The 20660-nt window shown below is 37.6% G+C and overlaps 1 protein-coding gene across 4 annotated transcripts in view; it reads right to left on the bottom strand.

The window, feature by feature from the left end:
- The window catches only part of tanc1b (tetratricopeptide repeat, ankyrin repeat and coiled-coil containing 1b), a 100195-nt gene that overhangs the window by 69158 nt on the left and 10377 nt on the right, over positions 1-20660 (bottom strand). Inside the window, exon 1 of one of the 4 annotated variants that reach the window (XM_055031664.1) lies at positions 14537-14650. The exons of the other annotated variants lie outside the window; for them this stretch is intronic. The gene's annotated coding sequence lies outside the window, so the exon portion shown is untranslated. Of the gene's footprint in view, positions 1-14536; positions 14651-20660 lie in introns of those variants that run through there. 4 annotated transcript variants of the gene reach the window in all.

Below are 20660 nucleotides of genomic sequence, written 5' to 3' on the forward strand. Positions count from 1 at the left end.
TCTGCCCCATTTTCTCTTGGCACCATCTGATTGTTTTTTCCCTCCGAGTTATAAAGCACACTGTTTCCATCAGTCCTGGTTTTCCAAAAGAAGAATCTTTAAATCAATTGATAGACGTTTAAAAGCCCTTTACTTCAGAGGAAATACTGCTTGTTTAGAAGCTCAAGAGATGGACACACAGAAGTCTTAAAAATAGGATGGACCATTGCAAATTGTCTGTAAAATGATTTATCTCCATACACTTAGCCCAACTGTACTTTGAACCTTAATTGTTGCAACTATTAAACCTCAATTTCCCTTTTGCAAGACAATAAAGGGTCTTTCTATTCTGTTCAGAAATCATTATTGAGGTCAGCAAAAAAAAAAAAGATAAATTTTTCAGAGTAAAGTCTTGCATTTTTGAAACTAACTGCACCTCTGCCTGAAAGACAACGAAATACCATGCCTTCCAGCCGTTCCAGCAACAGACTTGTGAGCCAATATTGGAATGTGTAACAAGACACCGAGGTTAACTGAGGCTGATGATTTTGGCAAATACTTTAAAAGAGTGTAATCTGCATTTTAAAATCCTGTAGGTACATGCCAATAGTAAGGTTAAAGTTACCAGAGTCAATGCTTTTTAGAACCAAACCGAATGAAAGAAAAAACTGTAAAAAAACAGTAAAATTCCAGCGAACACACTGGACAGAGAAGCCTATTAATAAGTTCCTGGGGACACAAACAAGGATGTCTGCTGGAGGTGTAAAAAGTAAAACAGACCTGAACATGGGAAAAACAGGACTGTTTAATGTGTGTTTAAACCCAGGGGTCAAGGGCCTTTGAGCATTTCCCATGCTTCTATGAAACACGAGAAGGACATCAAGTTAGTGGTCTGCCATTCACATACAGCAACAATTCACTGAAGACACACTGAATGATCCTTGTTGGTATTTAAAGTATTTCATGGGAAAAATAAATATAAGTTTAATTTTTGTCAGATGTCTTCTTGTACCATTCTCATATGCTCTGCCCCTCTGTCCTCAAGGCCCGCTGTCCTGCAGTTTTTAGATATGCCACAGGTACAAAACGCTGGAATAAAATGGCCTAATTACCTCCTCCTTGTGTAGATAAGTTCTCCAGAGCCTTGTTAATGACCTAATTATTCGATTCAGGTGTGGTGCAGCAGAGGCACATCTAAAAGTTGCAGGACACCTGCCCTTGAGGGCTGGAGTTTGACACCCCTGGTCTAAGTCAAAACAAATATTTCAAACTTAAGAATAACTACATAGTGCAAATGTGTTTCTTCCTCCAAGAAGAAGGAACATTTCTATCTAATGAATCAGACAGGAAACCTGGAGGAGCTGCAGAGCTTCATACCTCAAGAGAACCTTTTGGCAGATTGATTGCTTATTCAAGGGCTGCACAATATATCACAAGCTGGCTATAATTCTGTATACAATATACAGATCCCATGATAGGTAATTATTTAGGTGCCATACATTCAGTCCCTCCATCCTGACAATATACTTGGTGGCAGCATTAAAAGTTTTATTAGGGATATAAAACTGTGGGCACCATACAGAAGTAACTTGTTTTAATAAAACCTTGTTGTTGAGATATAAATATCAAATTATGTGACCCTAAAGCAAAGGGACATGTACACATTTGCAATTTTACCAATATTGTTCAGCCTTGGTACAATCCACAAATTTGCTCTTTGTAGAAGAGCAACAAAAAGGAAACGGTGAGAAATACAACATGCAACTTCCCAAAACTTTTGAGGGGACACAGTGGAGGATTGTGTGCTGCTCCGATAAAACCAAAACTTAACATTTTAGTCAATATGCAAAGAACTATATGCTGCAGAAAATTAATAGTGCACATCAAGCTGACAGCACCATTCACACAGTTAATGGTCATTGCACGATTATGCTATCGGGATTCTTTCCTTCTTTAGGGACAAGAAAGCTACTCAAATTTAATGGAGTATGGATGGAGCTAACTAAAGAATAATTTCAGAAGCTCCAAAAGATTTGAGAAAGGAGTGGAGGTTCACCTTCCAGCTGGACAAACAAAATAGCCAACCGAAATACAGACCATAATTCAATTTGTGTCTAGACCTGTGCATCAGACTGAGCTTGAGTTATATCGAAATGATAAATGGGTCACAGTTTGCATCTTTGCAATGTATGAAACTGGTGGAGACATACCCTACATGACTTGCAGCTTCGAAAACATTGAAATATGATTATTTTCCAGTTTGTCTTTGTAAAAACATTTGGAAAACAAGCATTTTTCAACCACTTACAAATTATGCACCAATTTTATTGGTCTAAACCTACTCCAGAGGAATAACACTGAAGTGTGTGGTTGTAACATGATCACATATTAAAAAAATCAAAGGAGAAGAAATTCTTTGGCAAGGTGCTGTAAACTAGTATGATTTGACTTTTCTCTCCAGCTATCAAGCCCAGGTTCACAGATGCTGAACACTTTGCAACATCTGCTAGAATACTGTATTTTGTTACAAATCACAAAAACATTCTCTGAAACTTTGCACGAGTGCCAAAAGAGGCATAAATGACTTTATCTGCTCACAGTATGGAAAATGATTGAGCTTCACCAATAACATTGAGAGTCATGATGCTAGCTCACAGCATATTAATCTATTCTCCAGATTCAAAGCTGCTCACTCATCATTGCCACAAATAAAATGGATAAATTATAACCCTCAAAACAACATCTATTACCTAACTAATAAAACAGACCATGCATCAGCAGACCTGGCTAAATCATAAATGGAGATGTGGTGAGCCACATTAATGACACTTTGGTTCCATTCTTTGAGGGTTGGCTTGTTTATGCAGCCTAATCACTAAAGGCTCTAATGGAAAGGAAGCATGCTCCTATCATCACCCTCTGGATCTACTCAGGAGAAAATGGCCGGGGTACCATGAGGCTGCCGGCCTAATCAGAAACAGAGATCTGTTTTCTGCACTCCTCTGCCAAGCCAGAATGGACACAAAGTTGTCCTGTGTTTTAGAAGCTTTGAAACAAAGAAGAATGCCAGCAGCAGGAAACAGAGAGGTCCAATGACGCCTCTGCATGCCTCCAGACATTGTACAAAAAAAAAAAAAAAAACTGTAAATGAGTCTGAGCCTGCAAAAGGGCACGACCTGCAGTCACCTTGATATAACTAGAACATTCAGCTAGAACAAAGAACAAGATTTTTGTATAGACACTCACTTTATTTAGTTTATAGTACCAGTACTCTATATAGTCTATAAAGTTTTGGTTGGGTTAAATATTGATAAAAGCATCTTTGGATATACAAAAACTACAAATTTATAGATAAAAACAAATGATGACTTATGACATGCCTCCCCTGAATACATTGCTTTAGCTTTTAGTCCCATTTACTAACGTTTCATTTCACAATTTACATTTTAGATTCATTGTGGATAAGAACGATCAAAGACTTTTAAAAGCTTAAAATTGCTTTCTCTTTTAAAACTAACACTATTCAAAATATTTATTTCAAATCTTCTTACAGTAAGGCATCCTGGTCATTTTGACTCTTCACCATTTTGAACTTTTGCTTTTTTTTAAAAGGTCTTTTCAGAGATCATACTAATAAACAGAAATAAATCCTAAACCGCTGCATGTCTGTCTTTTTAAGTTGTTTACATCAACACTTTGGGCAATGTTAGCCATCAATAACAAAATGGAACCATTTCTCTGAGGATATTGTGATAAAAGGCTTAGTTAGAGAGGGTATATTTTAACTAAAAAGCTACACATTTATACATCACCATCTCACAGAGGGTTCTTAACTTGCTGAGGCCACATCAGATTGTGGCAATAAAGGTTTCCGTCATGCTGCATGCTAAAGGGATTGAGATGCAATTTTGGTAGTTGGTTCTGAAAACAAGAGGCGCCACATAAAAGCTCTTCATCGAAGTGCTGGTAGATAGACAGCAGAGTGCTACGGCGACTGAACTGCCATCTGACCAACGCTATAATACACAGATGGACACAAGGGCAGAAACTCGCCAGTGCTATTTCTGTTAGTTTCCAAAGTCCTGGATGGAACAAGGCCTGCAATTTCAGGCCCTTCTGTGGTCGAGGAAATCGGCTCTTTCTAATTATATAGCACTGGCCTCGGATGATGTAAAAATGATTACAGTCCCTTACATGCTCGTTCCTCCTCATCAAAAGGAAAGGTTCAGAGCCCACAGGGACATACCCACCCTATAAAACGTCTCAATATTATTTCAAGACATTGATTTACAACAGTTTGCCATTAGAGGAGAAATCAATCACTTGCAGTGACTTGTCTTGAAAAAGATATTGAAAACCCTTCCACTTTTTTACATTTTGTCAAGTTACCATTAAAAACTTTATAGTTTGTTGATATTTTATAGGACAGACAAATATAACATTGGGGATAGTTATGAAGTGGAAGGGAAATGTTAAATTGTTGAAACACTGTTTTACAAATAGTCATCTGAAAAATGTGGTATTTATCCTCAATGAACAGAAACATTTTGCTCCAATTAAAACTTCAAATCTTTTGCGTATTGTTACGAGCAGCTTTGCAAATCAAAAAATGGCCACGTTCCCTTGTTGCGAAATAACTTGAGTCGCATTGGATGGATGATATCTAAACATCAATTTTCTGATCTTGCCATAGATTCATCATTGGACCCTCGTCTAGACCAGGAATCGTCCAATCCAGGAATTGAGGGTTGGTGTCCTGCAGGTTTTAGATGTTTCTCTGTTTCAACACACCTGGGTCAAACAATCAAGTCATTAGCAAGACTCTTGAGAACTTGACTGCACTGAGGAGGAAATTTAGCCACATGATGTTTTACCACACAGTGATGGTGTGTCCAGAATAATTTGCTGTGTAAAATGTTTGCCAAACAAGGCAACAAGTTAAGTGAATCTCTCATCTGATAGTTGTGTCCCCTATAAGGCTTGTAGCAAACACTGAACTAGACTTCTTTCAACATTGCTACTCCTCCATAAACAGCATATTTTGTCCAAATATGCTCAAACATCGCCCTTTGCACAGATTATCCCACCTGACCAGTTAGTCTGTAGAACTCCCCTATACTAACTATGGACTGCTTCCCGATCCGACTGATTCTCTCCTTCCATGAGTCAGCCAGTTAATTTAGGAAGGTGACCATGCCTTAATAGGTTTGCAGTGTGCCATGCTATTTTAATTTATGTGTGACATACTGAATGGTGCTCTTGGGTTATTATTTTACAACCTCACTCTGCCCATAACTTCACTACAACTTAATTTCTATCCTGTCTGCAGTTCTCCTTGGTCTTCATGATGCAGTTTGTTCACAAATGTCCTCTAACAATCCACAGAAGCCTTCATTAAACATCTGGATTCATACTGAGACTTAATTACAGTAAGGCAAATTGTGCTAATGAGGAGACTTTCAAAGGTAATTGGCTGTAATGGATTTTATGACATAATATCACCTCATACACATGCACTCCACACTTTTCAGATAGTCATTTGTAAAAATTTTGAAAAGCATTTTGTCCCTCTTAAAAATTAAGTACTAATTTAAGTTATTAAACCATGTGTAACTCATACAATAAAAGACAGAGAATGACATGTTTGCTTACACATTTTGTCTTAAGTGCTCCCACCACACAGCAATACTTAAGTCAAGTGCAAAATCACAATCTAATTTGAAAAATAAAAGAACAAAAGAAAAAAAAAACACAAATGCCCCAATTTCAGGTTGTGTTGACCAGCAGAGTTCAATGAGTCTTCTTACATGAATAAAGTATGGACAATGTCTTTAGTCTCTCCTCTAAAGCTGTGCTGTGGAGTGTGGCTCGTCACTCCTTCTGAGGGAATGCGAAGGCCCCCTGAAAGATGCAGGCTCAAAAATATGGAATCCATTCACTTCAACTGGCTTTCCAGAACAATCATCTACCGCTTTTGTTTTGAAACAAATGACAAGACAGGTAAAATCCTAAGTGTATGAACTGTGATACCATTTCTTATTATCTCCATTAATGTTCACTGTACACAGCAAAGACAACTTGATTGGCTTGCAACCAGTTCATCTTATGGCCTAAAGAGACAAAGGAGACTATAATTAATGCATATTCTTTCAATCAAAGCACAATGCCTGATGGTTAACGGACAATTCACCAAAGAGGAAAATTCTTTCGCTAGACTGAGTGCCAATGAGGAGTCTCTGTGTACTTCCGAGACCAGTGAGACAGTCTCACAAAAGCTGTCATGGTTAACCCACAGTGACCCACAGAGAGAAGAGAGAAGCAAACAAAGAAAAGAGTGGGGGAGATCCCACACTGGTCCATCCATAATGATCACGGACAAGGACTACAATGTTATTGTGATGCAAAACCTTCAGATTTTACAATAATTTGAAAATAAAAAAATAGCTAGAAACCATTTTGGAGAAATTGTTTTCTTATTTTGTCATGCCATGTTTTGTAGTGGCATGCTATTCTAATCACCCAACAGCTGTTATAAAACTTGTTAAAATACTGTAAAAGTGAGCCAAGAAAAAAAAAGCCTACAAATAAATATTATTAATAAGTGAGCACTTTATCCTCCATCAGGCTGTATTTTGGTACATATTAAATTTTTGAAGAACTCTATCGGTTCCTCCTTTTTTGTTTTAATTTGAAGTCTTCTTATGGCAATTTTGGGCATTAGAATTTTTTTTTTTCCTGTAAAAAATGTATTTCCCTAATTTTTTGTTCTAACATATACCCCTGGGTGCTTAGCGGATTACTCATCTTAGCTGGTGGTCCATGAATGAAGGAAGGAAACCATCCTGAAAAATGTCATTTTAGCTCCTCAAAATCCAGGAGCTCCTCCATGTTTGTGAAACAACCAGCTTGAATGTGTTCTCACGTCATACTGATTTTTTCCCCACAAAATTGAAAAAGCATTTTCAGTCTAAAAAGACTTAGATTGTGCTCAATTTTGCTTTTCTGCAGTAGCCTGAGCTGTGGAATGCTTTCCTCAATGGCCCCATGGGAAAAGACTGGCAGGGACGGGTACGTGTGTTTCTCGGGGATAAGAAGTAGAAGAGGGGGAGGAAGTGATGGGCAGCACTGGCCAGGCAGCATGATATTTTCCATTCCTCTTCATAAATTGGCAATTTAGGCATATATGGGGAAAAAATCTACGTGCCTGAGACTGACTTAGCCATGTTTTATCTGACGGTTTCTGACAGCGGAGCTATATGAAGGCTAATAAAAGAGACTGACAGACGAGAATTTCTGTATGCCACTTGATAGGAAAAAATGTCAAGTGAAACAGATTTAATTACACCGTTCTAGCCATGAGGATATTATTAAAAATGACCATGACCTGCTTGATCTTTCTCATAACAGCCTATTGAGAGGACTGAATGTGCTATGACTATCAACACAAATATTTCTACATTGTGGCTGGCTACATTTGTCACTATAAAGGCCCAGTTTTTATCCCAGGGGGAGATTGAACTCAGTACTTCTCTTTTAACCCAAAATGCAAAGTTTTGTCAAATTCAAGTTTGGCACATTTACATTTGGCTCCTTTCACAAAGCATTGACTCAAGAACTGCACAGGCATAAATTCACTTACTTGCTTATTTCACCGTGAAAGGTAACTTAAAAAGTATTTAAGAAAATTTGTCTACTCAGCTTTTTTTCTTAAAGCATATCAAAAAGATTTAAATGAAAATACAGTTTGGGAAGTTCAAATTACACAGGCAAAATACAACTTTATAAACTATTGGCTGGGTGTTGCCAAGTAGCCACACCAGAAGCAGTACTCATTTTCCTTGACACAGATCAGCTGTATCCTCAAAGAGAGACAATAGGCAAGACTGTGGATTGTTTCCAATTAGCAGTGGCCATCATGTACATTCTTACACCAGAGTATAATTCCAGTTCAGGATATTCAGTTTCTACTTTGACAATTTAGCATTTGGTAAGGGTACACAGATTTATCCGCGAGCTGATTTACCAGCACCAATTTTGTTAATTTTAAGAGATTAGTGATTGGCCAATACTTTCCAAGCTGATATTTTCCTTTGATCTTATCTACCTCATCAAAGGACTAAACTCAGCCACTGTCCTCTGCTCTTCCATCAGAGGTTTGCATGACAGACCAGATCATGTTTGCGCAGTTACAGTTAACAATAGTCACCCCACTGTTTTCAACTCTGTGACTTTCTTGCTATATTTAGCAACATTTCAGAAAAAGAAAATTGGCGTTAGCCAAAATCAAAATCGGCAGGTCAGACTTTTTAAAGATTGGTAATCAGGAAAGAAACTGCAAAGGGTGCACTGCTAGTATTTGGATGTGTATGCATTCAGAGGCTCAGCTGTAGCAGCTATGCATCATATTTGTAAAATCATCAGTGCAGGTTTGTGGAATTGCATTGTTACAACCACAATGTTTATCGAAGTTGTCATTATATGAAGCTGACTTATGCATGCTGCTTTGGACCCCAGCCGGGAATCAAGGTCACTAATTGCATTGAGACTTTTCTTGTGAAATTTCCAGGAGAAATAACACGCATGAATAGTAGGAAACCCCATTTAGTAATCCAAGTATACTTTTGTAGGTCAAACTAATATCTATTCAGACCAACCGTCATTAATTACTTTTTATAACCCATTTATTAATGGTCTTAATAACTAATTAGGTAGTTATTAAGACCATTTTGCCATTCCGAGGTTTCAAAGATATGCAAAAAACAAAATTATGATACAGTAAATCTCTACAAATAGCAATTTATACAGTAGAGTGATAGTGGTGCAATAAGAAAAATAGACCACCATTTTTGTAATGTCTCCTTCAGTTATTTTTATAAGTGTTTATTGTTGAATGACTTACCAACAAAAAGGAGAAAAAGGAATATTTACATTTCCTTTAAGGCACAACTATAAAACAAATTTCTCATGGGTTTTTAATTGGCTTAATGACAATGTCAAAGTCAAAGACATAACTGTTAAGTCTTTAGGACAAAGGGATCCATGGACCCTCTCCGATCAATAATATCAATGCAGTGAACAGCTTTAGTTTAATATTGGATCATACAGGAGATTCCTCTCCATCTGGATGTTTTCTTTGAAAAATGTCAGAAACTGAGGATCTGCAAAGTTCTGAATGAAGGAACTCACAACCACATGGGACAGAACCCAAGGCAAAAGTGAAATGTGGTCTTCAGTCCTGTGCTACCATGGAGATTTGGCTTAATGATAGATTTGGATTGCCATTAGCACAGACCATTAGGCAGAGCTGCCTCTGAGGCCAGGTGAGGTCATGAGAACACCAGTAACCTTTAGAACCCAGCCTGTTCAGTAATACTAAACGGACAACAATGTAGTACAAAGGTTATCCACAGAGTCCTTCTAAAGAGTAATCCCAAAAACAAACATGGACCAGGAAAAATCTTGTAGCTTCTGAGTAATTATCAGAATCTCAGATAATGGTGGAGTTTTGCAAAACTATGTAATCGATTGTGCCTTAAATGGTGGGTAGCACTGACCAATGAACAATTCTTTTCATCCACTACAACTGTTCTACAATCCTAAAAAAGCATTTGCTTGGTCCCGCTGCTTCAGGTCAAACACATTTTATCGTCAGGCAACAATAACCACTGGGGTCTAAGAGATTTTGAGTAGTTTAACTTTTTCAAAATTTCTGCTATTCTTGAATCATTCTATATTGATCTACAATATTTTGTTTTCTGAGATCATTTAGCCTACTTAATCTTGTCCATCCTGTTCCATTTAACCAATTTCTTAATTATACAGGTCATTATGAGTGTGCTAGTGGAACTGAACTTTCAGAAAAAAAGTTTAATAACATTCTAAAATGTTTCTGTTAACTAAATATCCATCTCAAAATGGGGCACCAAAAATAAAAAAATGAAAAAAACGGAGTCCTGCATCCAAACTACTGCTTTTGGCAATCAGCGCTAGTACCCGTTCTTTTGAAGGAGGACACAAAAGCGCTGGGGTCACTAGTTCAACCTGCAGAAAGTCTCACTGCATCAAAGACACCAAATGTGGCTGCCAAAATCTGCTCTCAGAGACTTTCTGAACAAACTAAGCTGGACAGTGAAAGAAAGACAACAAGTGGTTTTAACAGACAACCACACCTCCTCGTCAAAGAGCCTGACAGTGTGACGGCACCGAACAGTGTCAGCATGATAACAGATGACCAAGACAGAACTGTTTCAGGTTATTGCAAAAATATCGGAAACTAAAGCATGAACAGCTTTGAGGTGGATGACCATCTCTTCCGACAGAGCCTGCTGAAGGTATGAAAGCTTATTAGGGAAGAAAAAAAAACAGACAGAAGGAATGTGGCTGCCCAGGAAGGTCATGCTGTAATTAGAAAAACCTGTGGCCTACTGACTTCCCCAGCCAATGAACTGCTATCACAGCCACCATCACCTTTCAGAAGATCATCTGAAACACCCTGGCATGTTAAGTGATAAAATGTTTTTCCTCTGCTTTGAAGTCTGAGGCGGGTTGTGAGGGGTGACAGGCATTTATTGTTGTCATGTAACAAATGAGATCACTTGCTGCTTTTATCAAGTCCTCATGTGTGTGCTTGGCTTGTTATTCATTGCTCTGCCAACCTTCCAATGTCACATTTAGGGAGTCGGGGTAATTAAAAACAGTGATAGTTACAATATAAAAAAAATTGTGCACCAAATGCCTTCAAAAGTCAGATTACATTTCACTTGCGTTTTAGTAAATCTCAGTAAAAATTTTGCTGTTACATAAAGGTCTCAGAGGTTTGTCAGAGACAATTTGGTGAGCAAAAGGCACCGTAAAGAGCAAGGAACAGAGCAGGAAGAGCAGGGAGAAAGTTGTGGAAAAGAAGGATTCTGTTATGAAACAATATCCCAAGCAAAGCTCTGTCCAATCCGTCACCTGAAAATGGGAGCAGTGTTGCAGAACTGTACACTGATCAAGACAATGTTGCAGGGAGAGAGTGAATATTGATGCACTCTAAATAAATTTAGAACATAACTTATTTTGCTTCAGTGTCATGTCCTTTATCACATAAAATATCAATAAAATAAAAACAAAGCAGCAACCACTCTTACACTGAACCCATTTTCAAGGAAAACAATGTTTTTGCTAAACATTGTAGTTTTTTTTTTTAGTAACTGCAACATTTCAATAAAAACAAGAGAGCAAGGTGAGGTTTAACCACAATTTATTGCTAAACCTGAGTCGTGCCTGTCTTTACAGAGAGGTGTGTACATCCATGTTATAGGAGTGGAAAGAAAAAAGAGAAATTATTAGCTTCATAGTCTTCATTCTCAGACATCTCAAATCATGCAAAGTATATAATGGCTGGCCCAAAATATGCCATTTTAGACTTAAGAAAGGAAACAGACTGCCCAACCAGGTTCACTGGTTTCCCCAAGAGCCCTTATTTTGCTTTCCAGTAGGAAACACTGGGCGTGTCTAATGTGGATACACCTGAGGTTTGCGGGTGAGTGGGTGTGTTTGAGTGTATGTGTGTGTGCGCGCGTTCATGTGTGTGTGTTTGCATGTACACAAATGTGTGCAAGTGAAAGATGTGGTTTTGAGCTACGCCCTGCTAATCGTTGCCTGCTGGCTGCATAGTGCTTTGATAGCCATGTAGGTCTGCATACTGAATGGTCTCCTTTGTAAAATCAGGTGCATTCCTCTCCAGTTTTATAAGTCCTGCCATAACTGTCTGGACATGAAAATCTATATAAACATGACTGGTAAATAGAAGAGCAAACAAGGGACAAAAACCCACTGAGCAACTGTTGCAATACAATTCTGTGTTTATTCGATTTAGAAAAGGAGACGCAAGGAGAAATTTAATCAGAATGTGATTTGTTGATGTTTAAGAAACAGTTTGCAAAAACCTTATTCAGACACAGAGACACAAGTTAACAATAAAAGAACATTAAAACCACATAGCTGCTTGAATTATATCCTAAAGGGCACCTGAATCCAGTCCTCTAGAGTTACTATACTGTATCATTTAGATGCGACGCTTCTCCAACACAGCTGAATAAAATTAATGGCTCATTGTTGGATATCTTGTTAAAATAATGTGCTATGAAATTTCTCATCACTTATTCTGTCTGTGTATGTGAGAAAATAGTATACTTGTATTCAAGCTCCAAAGAATATGCAATTTGACATCTACATGTAGTTTTATTGAGAAGAGCAACTTTTTCACCCATTTTACAATTTTGAGGATAAATGCATGCAAGAAGATTTATAGCTTGAAGATCCAGAAAATGTGGTGACCTGTATCAAAAGGTAAATGGTGAGACTTATGTCCTTTCCACACATGCATCAATTCCCATTAACAAAAGGACATCCAGGTGTACAATGTGCCCACTAACCCCCCTGGTGCTTTTCCATAACATTTTTTAAGCAGACATCTGACTCAAGAGAACTTTGTAACATGAACGTATCATTTTCAGTGTGATGCAAGTCTGAACTCCTGCTGTCTGTAACAGAGACAGACAAACTGAGGGGATAATTTGGCCTTTAATTTGCTGTTCAGAGAATGATAGATGGTCTTCTTCATATATCAGAAAGTGAAATGCCTGTCCAAACTTTGCTCCTCTGTTTCAAAACAAACTACAGCTTTGGCTTTTGAAGAGATCTCAGGGTTCTTAGTTTCACACAGCTTTCAATTTGACAAACAGTAATAAGAGTGGGGGTGATTTCCTAATTCATAACTAGTGATTAAATTATTTTGTGTATTAAAAAACTGCAACAAAAAAATCAGGTGAATTAAATAAATGTTGATAAATGACTTACACAGAAGAAAGTTGAGATTCGCTCTTTTTCCTCTATGATAAACATCTTATGAAACAACTGTATAATTGGCATGCTAATCTCAACTGTTCTGGCAATATGACATCACATGAGAAAAGTCAGACTATTTCACACACGTTCCTTTTAAGTACTGCTTAATGTCATACAGAGTAAACAAACAGAAGGTGGAACCACGGCTCATTGATCTTCAGAGTAAAATGAATCATGAGTGAAATAAGTTCAAATGTAAATCCTATGAATTAAAAGGGTTCAACAAGTAATCAAGCATTGTATGACCTGTATTAAATTCGTTAGTAAGTAATCTTCTTCAAACTTGTTTTTTGAGGATCATTGCTTACAGGTAATGGAAACCCATAAATGTGGATTACTACATAAATACAATAAAAAATATATATGTACATTTTTTAAATTGTCAGTCTGCTGAATGTGTTGTACTGTCTGTGTACTCAGAACCTTTCAGATACTTTTGCATTAATTACTGACCTTCAGACTGAAATGAAACAGTCTCAATGCAGTGTGGCATGGAGGCTCAAAAATTTTCTTGCAGAGACAAGTGCAACAAATGACAAGAGTTCCCAAATCATCACTGACTGTGAAAAGTTCAATCCTAAAATCTGTGCCCCTCAAGACTGCAAATATGATTTCAAAATAAAACACATCTGAATAGAGAAACTTGGACAACTGAGCAAGAGTCCAGCGAGCCCAAGTAAAATGCTTCCAATTTGTTGAAGAAAGGAAACCCTTCACTCATGTAGTAACAGCAGACAAGATTTGACAGAAATGTTTTTTTTTGTTTGTTTTGTTTTGAAAAGTAACTGCTCAAAGCAAAAAATACCTGCAAAAATACCTCTCCTTTTGTGGGAAATTCTTCCCACAAAGGGAAAGAAAACTCCTCTCCTGGTTGCAGATGAAGTAGAAAGAAAGCAGACGACAGCGTAGGAATGTCTGCAATGTCAGCTGTTCTACTGAGTCTAACAGCAAGCAAAATAATGCAACCAGGGTTCAGCAAAAAATATTCTACTTTCAAAGAGGTTCAATAAATTCAGAGCCACAAACCACAACCTCAGAATTATCAGCTTTAGCAACACCTTTGGCATTAGAAAAGTGAAGAGCCACTGGAAAAAAACACAAATACAACATTGTAACCAATTTGCTTTGGCCTGACCTTTAGCAACAAATCACTGTTTTGTGTCAAAACAACCAAAGAGCTCATGGAAACTGCAGAGACAGCATGTACCATTCCCCACAGCTGAGGCAACAGAGTTCTTAGGGGTCTCTCACTCATGCCTTTACTTTGTACACAGATCCTCTAAATCATGAACATTCCCTTCATTTTTTCACATAATCTCTCTGAAACGATGCTGGCTTTAATTAAGATTTACTTGTTGGGAGAAATGACATTTGAGTCGTGAAAACTGTGCAAATCACCAAACAAGCAAGGCATTATATATATATTCTGCGTCTCTTTTTGCAGTTTGGTTTATCAGCTGTTGTTTCTCATTAAAAAGATTGCGTCTCAGCTAAGCCATAAGGTGAGCTTTGGAGCACATAGATGTTATCAGAAATCAACACGATGAATGCAATGAAAACTACTCGTAAAGATTCTGTATCCAAGCATCTGCCCTAACTCAGTCTCAATAACGAAACAGTAATCCCTTAAAAAGATTGCCTTCGGGTCTACTTGAGAAATACTTACCCTGTTGTAGCAGGTGTGTGTGCAGCTCCTGTTTCTAAGCTGTCAAACAACCTGTGACAATCACGCACCTTATGGGTGACGTTCGAGAACGCAACATTTGTGTGGGTGTGTGTGTGTGAGTGTGTGTGTGTGTGGGGGGAGGGGGGTGTGTGTGTGTGTGTGTGTGTGCGTGCGTGCGTGCGTGCGTGCGTGCGTGCATGGGTTGTATGTTGGGATGCGGAGGAATAAACAGCCGGAACAGTTATCGGCCTCAGTGAGACCGATAACGACAGAGCATGTCGCTGTGATTAACACTGTGTCTGACAGAACAAACGTCTGGCAGCTGCTTCAGTGAGTGAAAAGTCTAGTGTTGAGTTTAACCTCCAGAGGCATTACCTGCCTCACAAAGTAACACTAAGCAATCAAAGCTGGGTCAAAAATGGCATTACTCTTGGTCACCTGAGGGGCCTATTAAAGATACTCCCATAGCAACAGCAATGGTTTAATGCCAGACACTTAATACCAGAAAGCCAACCTTTTAAGAGCGAAGGATTTCTTTAAAATGGGAAGAAGCAGGTCCCATGGGTCTGTTTGTTGGAGGAACTATTAAACGTCGATGGGAAAATACATCCATGGAAAAAATTTATTGACGAGGGTTGAAACATAAAGTTGAAAACATTATAAGATTTGGTCTGTGTTTAGACATGAAAATGCCTTTTATGTTGTCCAGTTAGAGCATATTCTGCCTATAAACTAGTCCGAAAGCCTCTACTTTTAAGTTTGTTTGTTTTTTTCTTTATTGTATTTTTAGTGACCAATAAATCAACTGGTCTTTCTGAAGTGGAACTAGCTGGTCCCAATTTTCTTTCTAAGGAAAGATAGACCCTCATTTGTATAAAAATTGATTTAGTTCAATGACTGAATATAACAAACACTGACCACAATAGAAAAGAAATGTGCTACAGCTACAGTGGACCCCCAGTGTTTGACAGGGTCACAGACCACAGCCGCCTGTGAACAGCTAAAGTCCCCTCTAAGAAACATTATGAATGTCCATTTCAATAGTTTAAAGACCAAATATACCTTAACATGCATCAATATGCACAACAGAAACTGTGTTAGCACTACTGCAGGAGCTAACTTCTACAGACTTCCTAGAGTTTAAAAGCTATGAGTGGCAGGCATGTACAACAGCTGACAACATATTCAACTGAGCAAGGAGCACAGCTACCTAAAAATCTAAAGTAGGCCTGCTTTATGTTAGAAAATAATGAAACTGCAACAATATTTGTAAATATTGTGATGACATTATGGGCTGTGGTGACTATTTTCTTATTTATTCATTTATTATCCATAATTCTTAACCTTAAGACTCTGTCCAAATGGCAAAATTTTAAATTAGAATCAAAGTGTAAGTTCATCAGACTGCATTAGTCAGCAATTAATGAACTTCAAACTGTCCTTTGTTTTCATCACTTATATCGTGATGAAAAAATATTTGCAGCATATTGCTCAGCCATAGTTAGAAGTCAACAAATGTTACAGGTAATATTTTAACTATCATAATCAAGATGCTTGATTCTATATGCTATGGTTCTGTGCTGGTCTGTGATGTCAGAACCAAACCAGAGAATATGGCACATTTCTATATATTGCTCCTTGATCTTTTGCTACTGAAAAGTATGAAGAAAAAACCATGGCTGCTAATGTTTGAAGTTCTAAAACTTCTGGATAAAAATACAAATTCTTTAAATTCAGTAATGTAACGAACCATAACTCTGCTTGCAACCAGAGTTACAGAAAAACCTGATTTTAGAATCTAAAACGCCACCGCAAAAGAGCAGATCCCATAAACTAAAAAAAGAAGTGAATCTGAACATAGAGTCCTTGCAAGATGAACATTTCCAGAAGCAAAAGGAAAGATCTAGGAGGAGCACAAGATGGAGAGACTGAATTAGCAAAGTTTGTGTTTTTGTGGTCTTGGCAATGGGGAGATCCCAAAGGAGAGCTAATGACTGTAGTGGTATCTGGCATGAGGACCAAGTTTCCTTGACCATATTTAAGTTGCTTTCGGTCCATAGCCACAAAGTCATAAGCAACATCTGCTGAGGTATCTTACAATTATAGCATTATCAAAGTCTTTCCTCCCATTTATTTCCACTGTGAAATATACTGCTTAGATTTGCCTAGCATTTTGCCCTAGTTAAAAAAGCCAGTCTTGACTAAGAAAAACCATTTTTACTGATGGGGTGAAAATTATATTTGTTCAATCATGTAATAATCTTTTAGAGGGGGTATCATATTTTTCATGCACATAGTGCCATTTTATAGCACAATCAAGTAACCCTGTTACCTTCAGTTGTTACAAAAGTTTTGCATATGTGAAACAACTTAAAAAGAAATTTGACTTTGCAATTTATCATTTCAACATGTTTTAGCTTGCTGTGATGTTATTCCCTCATCAAACATATAACTTTAGTGTTGCTTAAATAAAAATAATCTTTTTAATTGTTAAGACTGCTCAAAATGTACACAAAGAGTAGAAAGTGAAGTATTTTGTTTAGCATATATATATATATATATATATATATATATATATATATATATAATATATATATATATATATGTGTGTGTGTGTGTGTGTGTGTGTGTGTGTGTGTGTGTGTGTGTGTGTGTGTGTGTGTGTGTTTAATGAAAATGCTGAAACCATTAGAGGATGACAGGTAAAAAAATAAAATAAAAATCACAGAGTTTAACTTTAAAAATTGAGTTGAAGAGAAAAGAGCTGTCTGCTCCATGGAGGAACAACAATAGGGCACAGTGGCCACAGCTCAGAGCTGAAACTCTGTGACCTCTCATCTGTCTGAAGTGACCTGAACAAGAGAAAGGAGTGACCAGATTTTATTGTCTCTGCATGTGAAAAAGACAAGGAGCTGCTTGGGCTTGATAGATGGGGGCCCACTGAGAAAGGTGACACTGGGAATAAAAAGGATTGTGTCCCGCCATGAAACAGTCGACCCTCCCAGATTTCACATGCTCAAATTCCCTTGTGCACATGTGTGTTAGTGTGTCCTGGATGACAAGGGAGCTGTGCTGCATCAGTGTGTGCAAGACAGCTTTCAACAGCCTCCTGAGAAGCGATGCATGTACGCTTTTTTAGTCGTTTCTTTTGCTATTGTATGCTAGAAAGCAGTGGAGGTGGTGCGACGGCATGCATGAAGCAACTCTGTCCCCTGTAATTTCAATACCTGACTGAGTCGAACAAAAGCAACAAAGATAGCAGACTTGTGAGACATGCATCTACATCAGAACTGCTGAATCAGACTATAGAAACCACCACCAAGGTGATGGAGCAGGTTGGGGCTGGTAGATGGAATATAAACACACAGTGTCACCCTGGCTTGCCAAGATGGATCACTGGAAGAGGCAAATTATGTGCACAACAGACTTGTCTTCAATGTACAGCTAAGGATGATGCATAGTTAGTCACAGTGGAAGGCTAGCATACAAATTTCAAAGAAAAACATCTGTTATGACATAATAAGGGTGTAGCTCAAGTCAAAATTATAGCTACACAATGGGAGGTATACAAGTCGCTGAGTGTGAAGCGTTTAGCGATAGCTGTAGGTGTGTGCAGCTGATGACTTGTTCTTTGTGAGCAGTTCCATTTTCTTTTCAGCATTTCTTTTAAGACGGACCAAACTCCTAATATATAGGAACTGTATATTAGAAAATATAAGTGTTTTGTTTTAAATATAAGTGCAGTTTAAAAGTCCAATCAACAGCAGTTGCCTCCAGTTAGGAACTGGAGGCATAACTTCAAAAGACCGTCATGCTTTGCATGGCATTGTTTTGCACAGGCTCAAATAATGCATATGATATTATGACCATGTATGGAGGTTTTCAAACTATTTTTCAGGCTTGGAGCGACTCAATCTGACAACACAATCTGGTAAATTATTTTTTAAAGTGCGCAAATATATAGATTTAGGTAATGGGACAAAAAAAAATTATTTATTTTTAAAGTGTTTACTAAGACACTATATTTAGAATGAAGATATTTTATAATTTCTTTCAAACATATATTTCAAAACTACAGCATCTTATGTTGGCAATCGGTGCAGCTCAAACCACTAAGCGAGAATGCAGACCTATTCCATGTCACACAGAGGTCCAAATCTCAAAAGGATAAGACAGAACATTTTTGAAAACAGCTGACATACCTTCAGCATGCACTGTACATAGGGTTGCTTGTTATGCTATGGTGCATTTACTGACTGAAAAAGGATAAGATTTTGGAGTTTCCAACTAGATTCAAGGCCAATAAAGCTGAAAATCAGCTAATGTCTCAGTTAATTCTTTATGTGTATCTCACCATGATTAATCAAAATGAAAGTAACCTGGTAATGAGGAACTCAAAGCTGAAAGAATACCATGATAACAGCCATGGCAAAGTTTAGGACATCATCACAGTCAAAGAAACAACTCCTGTATGGATTTTAGTAATAGCGCAGTTAAGTTTACATTACAGATAGAATTATTGGCAATGATACCAAATTATAGCTGAAAACCATTATTTACAAGCTTCTAAACTAAATTTATATTTTCACAAAAAAGACAAATTAAAAGCCCAGGGCCTCATGCATAAAGCATGTGTGTGCACACAAAATGTGCGGCGCCATATTTTACACACAAGTCGGTATGTATAAAAATTTACTTTGCGTCAAAGTTTGCGTAAATATACACACACTTTTTCGCTGGCGTGAAAATCTGCGTCAGCCACATAAACTTTTTCTGTGGACAATTTCAAACTACAAAGCGTCAAAACTCATCCAAAATAGACTGAAATCTCACTACATTCGGTGTTATTTAGACCAAGAAGCATCAATCATAATTTTAATACTTAATTGTTTAAACGTAAATGATGAAACTGAACCACATTTATCCTCAGACAATAAGCTAACACGCACACAAATTAAAGAAAATAAGAATAAAAGTATGTAAAAACCTCACAGTTTTTGTCTCATGAAGATCTAACACATTGGTCCGTGCGCCAAAGCGCATAAAATTCATCTATGGGGTCATTTCATTCTCACTAAAAGAAGAAAACAGGATTGGATCAGCAGATTAACTCAAACCTGCCAATTAAAAATAATCAAGTTATTTTTAAGGTGATCAAGGTGTGTATGCAATCACACGTATATAAATAGCTGCACACAGGTGAGCTGCGTAATTGTGGAGCGCTTTGGCTCTAATGGAGAATATCGCCAATGGAAGGATTCAGAGGGAGCGTTTGTTCAGAGATCATATTGATCTGCTGGGAAATGTTGATGATGTTTTCTGAGCATTTAGATTGCTCACATTGATCATCCTGGAGCTCATAGCAAAAACTAAAGAGTCGTGCATTACCTGTAACGGTCCAGCTGCAGTCGTCCTTCAGTTGAGTCGCCCACTTTGTGATTGCACCTTATGGACATAAACCATTCCACTATTTAGAATAAATGTTTACATTCCCTACTCAAAGGACTCTCTGACACACTGTCTGTCTTTCAATCCCGGCTGAACGCGCGACTGTTCAAACAGGCATTTGCAGAATCTCTTTATTATTTTTTTTTTTATTTGGATTATTTTTTTTCTTTAAAATGTATTTTTATTTTTGTGAGGTGACATTATGGGTCCTCAAAGCACCTTTTAAATGAAATATATAATTATTATTAATATAAATACTTATACTGGATACTTATTCTCGAACAAGGATGTTGCCATGGTTATTGCTTCACCAGTGGCAGACTTCGGGGTATTTATACTAATTTTCATATTTATTTATGGGTGGCGACAGGACGGACCAGCAGCTGCAAATTAAGATTTATAAGGGAAAGGTGCGCGGCTACATGCATGCGCACAGCTTTATGCATCCAATCTTTTTTTGTGCGTTGCATTTTTTCCGTACGTCAAGTTTTAGTGTGAAAACTGCGCACTTTTATGCATGAGGCCCCAGAGGTTGTTGTCCAAGTCCAATATAATTATGTAACAGTGAAAAAAGGAAACACACAATGATATTTATGTACAAAACCACGAGGTGCTTTTTATGTAAGACTTAATATATTTATGAGTGCAAATCCTGAAATGAAATTTGTTTGATTTG

The sequence above is a fragment of the Poeciliopsis prolifica genome, unplaced genomic scaffold (genome assembly GCF_027474105.1).
Source record: "Poeciliopsis prolifica strain line A6 unplaced genomic scaffold, Auburn_PproV2 SCAFFOLD007, whole genome shotgun sequence".
NCBI lineage: Eukaryota > Metazoa > Chordata > Actinopteri > Cyprinodontiformes > Poeciliidae > Poeciliopsis > Poeciliopsis prolifica.